The following is an 8261-nucleotide window of genomic DNA, read 5'->3' on the forward strand; positions in this document are numbered from 1 at the left end:
CGGTCCCTGTGCTTTGCTGAGCTTGTTCTAAGTAGGTGTTTTAGACCACTGAGCCATCTTACCAGCCCCCCCCCCGATCATTTTAATGTAGGTCCCAGATAGCATATCATTCCCCCATAAATATCTCAATAGCTAAAATAGGGTGTTCTAAAAATAAAAATATGGACACATGTATTAACATGATACTCACATTGTACTTAATGATGAAACATTAAAAATGTTTCCCTAAATCCAAGAATAAGACAAGGGGGCCCACCCCGACGCTGCCACTCAACAGTGGATTGGTGGCTCTCACCAGAGCAATCAGGCAAGAAAAAGAAACAAAGCCTACCCTAGCCAGGGAAGAAGGAAAATTATGTCTAGGTATAGATCCTGTGGGTGAGTATATAAAATATTCTAAGTAACTCGCCAAAAATGGGATTAATAAATGAATTCAGTAAGGTTCCAGGGTACAAGCTCATATTGCAGGATCAGTTGTATTTCTAACAACGAACAATCTCTCCATGAAATGATGGAGAACGGTTCCATTAACAGTAGTATAAAAACTTTTTTAAATTCATGAATAGAATGAAAAAATAATAAATAATAAATAAATTCATGAATAAATTTAACAGAAGAAGCAGAAGACTTGAATACTGAAAACCAGCGCAGAGCACTGCGAGGCGGCTCTGAGCAGGACCTAAGCTAGCCAGTCGGCTTCCACTTGTGAGTCTGTCCAGGCCTGGGCCCCCTGTCTGGAGATGGGCAGTAGGTTCCCAGAAAGGGAGCTCTGGGAGTCGCTGGTCCCAGCAAGGCCTGTGGAGGCCTGTGAAGCCAGGACACAACAGCTGAAGACGCCTGGCTCCAACTACCATTAGCCCAAAGGCTGTAGCTGCGGACAACTCGCTCCGGCGGTGAAGACCCGTCTGGAGATAGCACAGCTCTCCTGAAGCAGCCTACTTCCTTGGAGATGCCCCTGCGTGACCTTCCAAGGTCCTCGAACAGCCCTGCCCAGACGCCTGCCTTTCTTCATTATTTCCTTCCTTTGTCTGATGACTAATAAACAGGAGCTGCCTCGTGAAGTTCTTTTGTCCTAGTCCCTCGAGAATCTTGAATTCTGCCAGAGGGTTTTGATCCTCCTGAAGCCCTGACATTGTACCGCTTGACTCGTTCATTTAAGCCTTTGTTGTGCATTCATTTGAGAAATTTCAGACCTGGTCAGTCCACAGTAGCTAAGGGATAATATTAATGCATTAAAAACTATGAAATATGATTGCAAAACATGTCTTAAATAAGTAGAAAAATATCTTGTGTCTGCAGGCTCATTTGATACTAGATACATGGCAATAGTCCCCCCCTCAAAATCTCCCAACTCTGATCAGAATGCTAGTTTATTGTTTTTCCAAAATAGAAAAGCTGAAAAATAATTTCACTGAAAATGCAAGGATCAAGGTCAGCCAAGGTAATCGTTAAAAATAGGACAGAGACTGGGCGTGGTGGCACACACCTGGAATCCCAGCACTTGGGAGGCTGAAAACAGGAAGAGTCTGATCTGTGTAGTGCAACCCTGTAGATGCTGTGCTAGATACATAAAAACATGGCATAAAAATAGGGCCAAAGTTGTACCACCCACACTTTTCCTTTCTAAAATTTGTGAAGGGTTAGTATAATACTGTATAGGTAGACTTAAAAATCAATAAAACAGAATTGAGAATCTGGAAATAAACCTTACATATCTGGCCATGGATTGTTGACAAGGATGCCAGGACGCTCAGTGGGGAATTATCTTTCTGACCAGTGACACCAAGACAAGGAGACACGGTATCTACACGCAAAGGGAATGGAGCCGCACCGCTCCCTCTCGCCTTCTGCTGGAAGTCAGCGGGAGCCGTGGCCTCGCGTGTAAGGGCTGAGATTACAGAGCCCTCTGAGGAGCAGATGTGCAGGGCCTTAGTCAAGAGGCCCCAGCAGCAAAAATGAAAAAGATAAATTTGAGTTCATCAAAGTGACAGTCTGTGCATCGAAGGACAAAAAGACCATTCACAGAATGAGATAAAGTATTGATAAACCAAAGACTTCACAGTGTCCCAAGACTCAGAACCTACAGAGAACTTTTACAACTCGACAGTTCTTAACTGGGCAAATGTATTGTCTGAAGGGACAGTTCTCAAAAACAGACTGACAAATGTCCAACAGGCACATGAGAAAATGTTCAATATTATTAGCCGTTATGGAAATTCTTGTCTACTGTGAGATTTTACTGCATACCCACAAGATGGCTATAATAAAGAAGACATAATAAAAACTACAGGTGAAGATGTGGAGACACTGGAATCATACTTTGCTGGAGAGTACAGAGTGCTGCGGAGGCTGTGAGAATGTTTTTGGAAGTTCCTTAGACTTCCGTGAGACCCAGGAGTTCCATTCCCAGCATGCCCGAGAGAAAAGCACGCGCGCACCCCTGCAGATGCTCGCGCCCAGCGGCATCGTCCAAATTGGTCCAGAAGTGCTAACAACCAAAATGTCCCTCAGCTAAGGGTGGATAAACAAGAAGTAGTGTGTCTGAAGCACGGAATATTACTGAGCAATAAAGAATGGATTACTGTGTTAATTCATGCTTCCCATAGACAAACCTTGAAAATACCAAGTTAAGCGAAAGAAGAAAGTTCTTGCCCTTCTAAAACTGGGTTTATATGAAATGTCCACATGCCCAGATCCACAGAGACATGAAGTAGATCTGTGGCTGCTTAGCATTGAAGACTAGGGAGAAATGGAGAGTGACAGAGTATGGGGGCTTCTTGGGATGGTGCAATGAAAGTGTTCCACAATTAGGGCTGGCCAAATAGCTCAGCGGATTAAAGTGCCTGCTTAGGCAGATGCAGCAACTGAGGTTGGATCCCTAGTGTGCGGTGCTGGCCCCGCCCCGGGGCATGCTAAGATGGTGATTGAGACTGGGCGTGATGCCGCGCGCCTGTAATCCCAGCTCTTGGGAGGCTGAACACAGCCGGATCACCACAAGTCCGATCTATGTAGACCCTGTAGACCCTATATTAAAATTAAAAAAGGGTTCCAAAATTAGTTTGTGGTTGTGTTACACAATTGTGTGGCTACACTAAAGACCAACAGACAGCACAGCTGAGTGGACGCCTTGTTTGCTGTGCGGGCTGTATGTGTCAGTGAAGCTGTTTCAGAATATGGAGGAGCCAGGTTGACCTTGACAAGAGAGATTCAGAGCTTAGGAGGATTTCTTGCCAGTATAGAGGACAGAGGGGGGCAGAAGGCAAGGACAAAGGACCGCCATCTGACCCTGGGGTCACAAGGAGCCTGCACTCCTCCTCAGGCCCTCAGGGAAGTGACCCCAGGACCACAACCTTGGAGGGCCTAAGCAGAGAACCCAGCCAGCCCCAAACACCCTCCCAACCACAGACCCAGCAGAAAGGAAATGAGTGCAGGTCAGTTTTGATTTATTTCTGAGAGAGGGTCTGACTGTGGTGCAAGGTTATGCTCTAATTCCAAGGCTGAAGCAACCTTCCTGCCTCAGCCTCCTGACCTGCTGAAGAGTGCTCTTGGACACTGCTATATTTGTGATGAATTGTTACACAACAGTGCAAAACCAGTATGACCTACTGCTCTCCTCCCCCAGGGCTGGAGACTGAACCGAGGGTCCTCACACTGAGCTCCATCCCCAGTCTTCCTTCCCCTCATTGCCCCTGCTCCTCAGTGGTGGCCAGTTCATCAAGTGTGTACCATAAAGATTCATCAATCCCTCTAACAACTGCAGCTCAGCCTCCTCTGCCGCTTCATCAGTCCATCTAGTTATGGGGAGATCCAAAAGAGGAGCACGGGTCACCTCCTGAACTGCAGCTTCTCCTAAGAATTCACAACAAACATCCCCCACAGCAGGAAGGACCGACTCTTCCCCAGTAACAAAGGGCTCCTTAGCTTCAGCAAGGGGGGCAGCCACGAGGAAGGATGTGCAGATGTTTGAAAAGGTGCCTCTCAATAATTGTTTCTCAGTAATAATTGTTTGCGTTCACAATTTTCTCCTTTTGAAAAACCCAGGAGGCTTGTCTTTGGATGCCTGGCCTGCACATGGTGAAGTTTTGAGTAGCTTTGCAGCCTGGTGGGCCAGCGCAAGTCATACGAAATAGGCTGCAGAGAGCGAGTCACCAGCTGCAAGGCGCCCGAGGTTTGCGTGGGGTCCTAGGCGTTTTCTTCTTTCCGTGCAGCTTCTTAGCCTTCTGCTGTCCCAGCATGACGCCTTCGCCCCTTTACAAAGAAGTTCTGCAGTGCTTGTCTTCCCCCCACTTTGGCTGTGGCTAGCTTGTGGATTCACCAAATTGTGACTACCACAAGCGCACAGAGGGGAAAGAAGCAATGATGGAAACAGCAGTAAAATAGTGGGCAGGCCAGCTGTGGGCTGAAGTAAGTGTTGGGTTCTGATTTGAAGGCTGCCACCAATACAATTCAATTGCCCCTTGCTGGTCACTAATAGGGTGTTGATCTGAGTCTGCAAGCAAAGGGCTTACTATGCCTCTGGGCAGCCAAACCTCCCTGCACATGTTCATCTGCATCTGCAGCCACTCCCAGCGCCAGCATCACTGCCTCAGCCTCACCGCAGAGCATCAGGCAGCAGAGCTGCACACTCTAGGGTTTGCACTCTTACAGAGATCCAGCGCCGCGCTGACCCGACTGGAGGGGCGATGTGGGTGGTGGAGAGCCGCTACAGATGCGGACGAAGATTCGGCTGCTCACCTGATGTGCAGCCCAGTTCTTAACAGGCAGTCTGTGGTCCTGCAGCTGGGGACCCCTCGGCTAAAAAATACTTTCTTACACTTAAAAAGTGCCAAAGATTGACAGGAGATGGTCTAAAAGAAAGTATTAAAAAGTAGAATTATTCTAAAGGGAAGAACAGGAGCTATAAAACTTCCTAAGCACAGCACCACAATTTAATAAGCATCATGACATAATCAAAGCTATCAAATAGCAATGAAACCATAGAAAATGCTCCCAGAGAAACCACAGATTCCAAAGGGGCAAGGGGAAGGGAGGACACTGACAGGACAGGAGCCTGATGGGCTGTCTGATCCCTGTCCCTGTCCCTTTTTGACTTACTGCTGTTCTAAGGTCAAGTCACACCTGAGGGGACAGGTGTCTATGGAGCCCTAAGCCTCACAAGGGTGGCTTCGTCTTAGGCCAGGCTGAGCCCTGAAGACCTTCACCCCTGCCTCCACCTCCACACAGCCAGCAGATCAGCCCCTGTCCTCTGTCCATGCTGGAGTCCGGGTCCTGTCAGCTGTTTGTTACGGCTCAGCAGAGCTCATCCCTGTCGAGCCGATGGGGCACAGTCTCTTGTCTATGCTCTCTGTCCTGGCTCCCAGAGTCCCCGGCAGGGCCCAGAACTCCCTGGAGCACAACATTCCTGTGATGACCATGCCCAGCCCTGATCCCAGAGATGGCTGGACCACGATTTCCACAGATCATACTAGAAGATAAAAACCATGATTACTGCGACCCACAACCCTGAGCAGACAGAAGCTGCCTTACTTCCATGGGGCAGGACAGGACAGTGCCAGCCCATGGGTCCCTGGTGCGCCATCACAGGCAGAGCCACACTGGGAGAGCCTACGCTGTCCAAAACTGGGGCTGATGCTGTGGTCACTTGTCTCCTCCACACCCAAGCCAGAGCCCAAAGCATCACTGTGTCCACCGTGCTTGCCCTGCCCCCTCCCACCGCCCAAGATGCCCACTGTCCTCTGTTTCCTGTTTGCATCATCTCCATAAGAATGGAAGAGCCACTCTGTGCATCTCCAGGGTCATGCTCCGGGAGGAGCTGAGCCTCCTCAGTGGGTGCACTGGCCTCATTAAAGTTGGCGTGAGCACTTGGACACATCTCAGAGGCCTCTGTCCCTCGGCCAGAGTCACCCTCCTTAGGTCCCACAGGCAAGCCTCCGGTCAGAGAACATGAAATTATGCCCCAAGCAAGGTGGGACTGACAGGCTCCTCTCCTCTAGGCTGAGTCAGGGGACAGCTCCGCTCTTCCCAGAGGCAGGGCACACACCAAGACGGGCCAGGCCTGAAGTGGACCATTATTCCCAGGATGGAGAAGAAATCGGGATGAGGAAAATGCAACTATAAACAAGAAAATTTCTACTTGAAGGGGAGTAATTAGAAGGCAAATCCCTAGAAGTGTGAACGCTCCCTGGGTACCTCACTTCCAGCCCCCCCAAATCAAACTTTTTCCCGTCATTGAGATCTCCCAGCTCTTGGTACAGGCAGAGACCTGGGTGGAAGGCCCTCCTCTGGCGGGTGTCACTACGATGTCAGGAGATGGCTGTCTCTGCAACAGACGATGGGGAGGGACAGGAGCCTAGTGTAGCAGAGACGAAGGACAGAGATGAAAGCAATCAGGGACACTAAGTGAGGTCACTGTGCCCTGCAGTTAAGGAAACCATAGTGACGGTGGTGTCTATCTGAATCCCGGCAGGAAGTAGAGCTCAGCGCAGGGAGGGTGAGAGGGACACGAATGAAGCCCAGTTTGCAGAGGCAGGAGCTGGCAAGCAGACCCCGCAGGGACTTGGCGGGGGGAGCATGCAGTGGGCGGGCAGGGTGGGAGAGCGCCAGCCCCCCTGGAGGTAAGGCGAACAGCAGGATGCAGCCCAGGTGGGGATGGCTCCAGAGGGAAGGGCCCAAGGAGAGGGGAAGCATGGAGGAGCAGGTACAGGCCCCACGGCCCTCTCTTCCCACTCCTGGTGCCACCCAGAGCAAGCCAGCCACCCAGACGGGGACACATCCAGTAAATGGTGGGAGCTAGCCTAAGGGACTGCAGGACAGGCAAGGGTGTGGAGCGGAAGGGGAGGCAGGCAGTGGCCACACAGTGCTGACGGCTGCTCAGCTGAGACAAAAACTCCCATCCACGCACTGTGAGCATCAGGGCCAGAGCCTGCTTGGGGGGCAGGGGTGCTGCTGGCCATCGCAGGTCATCCTGTGGGCTGGATGGTCAGTGCTCCCCACAAGTCATGTCCCAGGTGTTGCCCACTTTCTCTAGGGGGACAGAACTACCCTTGGCCAGAACCCCTGCCTGCTGTGCTGTGTGAGGCTGTGATGGGCAGGGGACACACTTTTGTCCATCTTCCTGAGATGGAAGGTGACAGCCGAGACCCTCATACCAAGTCAGGGCTCTTTCCATGTGGCTACCAGCAGATGTACAGCCGCAGGATGTCTCCCTCCAGGAATGGAGATGCCACACGATTGTCACAGGCTGGATTGGAGTTGATTTCATTGTCACATGTAACTCCAAACAGTGACATTAATAGGAAGAGACTGTGGCGCAGGGTCAGGGATGCAGCGGTGACCGTGCAGAGTTGGTGAGAAAAGCCTCCCAGGTGTCAGGAGGAAGGGAGATGTGGTCAGAGGCACAGACTGATAAATCCTGGGGACCTGAGGCACAGTATGGTGACCGTAGTTAATAATGACACCTCGTATATTTGGAATTTGCTAGAAGAACGGGTCTGCAATGTGCGCGACACACAGAGCTAGCTTTGTGGGGTGAGGGCCGGTCAGCTGCCCCGACCATGTGTCGTCTCTCAAAGTGCGCATGTATCAAAGTGTCACACGGTGCACTGTAAAGACACATGATTTTGTTTGTTAATTACACCTCAAAGAAATGGGAGGGATAAAAGAAAGCCTAGTGGGGCCAACAGAAGGAAGAAAATAAAGCCACTGAAAATGAGTTTGGAATCCAGAAGAGTATAAAAGAAAGTTCTATGATGAGAACTTGAGCATTGCAATCAAACCCCAAAAGCGATAAAGAGCCAGAGGAGAGAAGAGGGCCAGAGAACCAACCCTGACACAAAGAAGCATCGGCGAGAAGAAATGAACTACTAGGATTTCATCATCTTGTTACAGAAAAGCGAAATTCCTCAGAGGAAGCAGACAGTGGATGAGATCAGCACCTCTGAGCAACAGAGAGCACAGCTGTGCAGAGGGAGGAGGGCGCTGCAGGCCCAGCGGGCCAGGCCCACGAGGGGAGGCCCGGGGCCAGGTCACCCGGCTGCTCAGCGAGAGGGACAGGGAGGGACTCCCAGGAAGCCTCACGGCCCCCGGCTCTGCGAGGTGGAGCCGGGACCCACTTGGTTAAGGACCCAGACTCCCCTCCTTCTCTGGGTTTGCAGGGTAAGGACTCATCGCTCCCTGCAGGAGCACACAGCTGTTGCGTGTAGAGGGGGTTTAAATAATACGGCTGAGTGCCGTCGGTCAGTCTGTCAGCCCTAAGGACCACA

This window comes from Octodon degus, unplaced genomic scaffold (genome assembly GCF_000260255.1).
Source record: "Octodon degus isolate 3935 unplaced genomic scaffold, OctDeg1.0 scaffold00089, whole genome shotgun sequence".
Lineage (NCBI taxonomy): Eukaryota > Metazoa > Chordata > Mammalia > Rodentia > Octodontidae > Octodon > Octodon degus.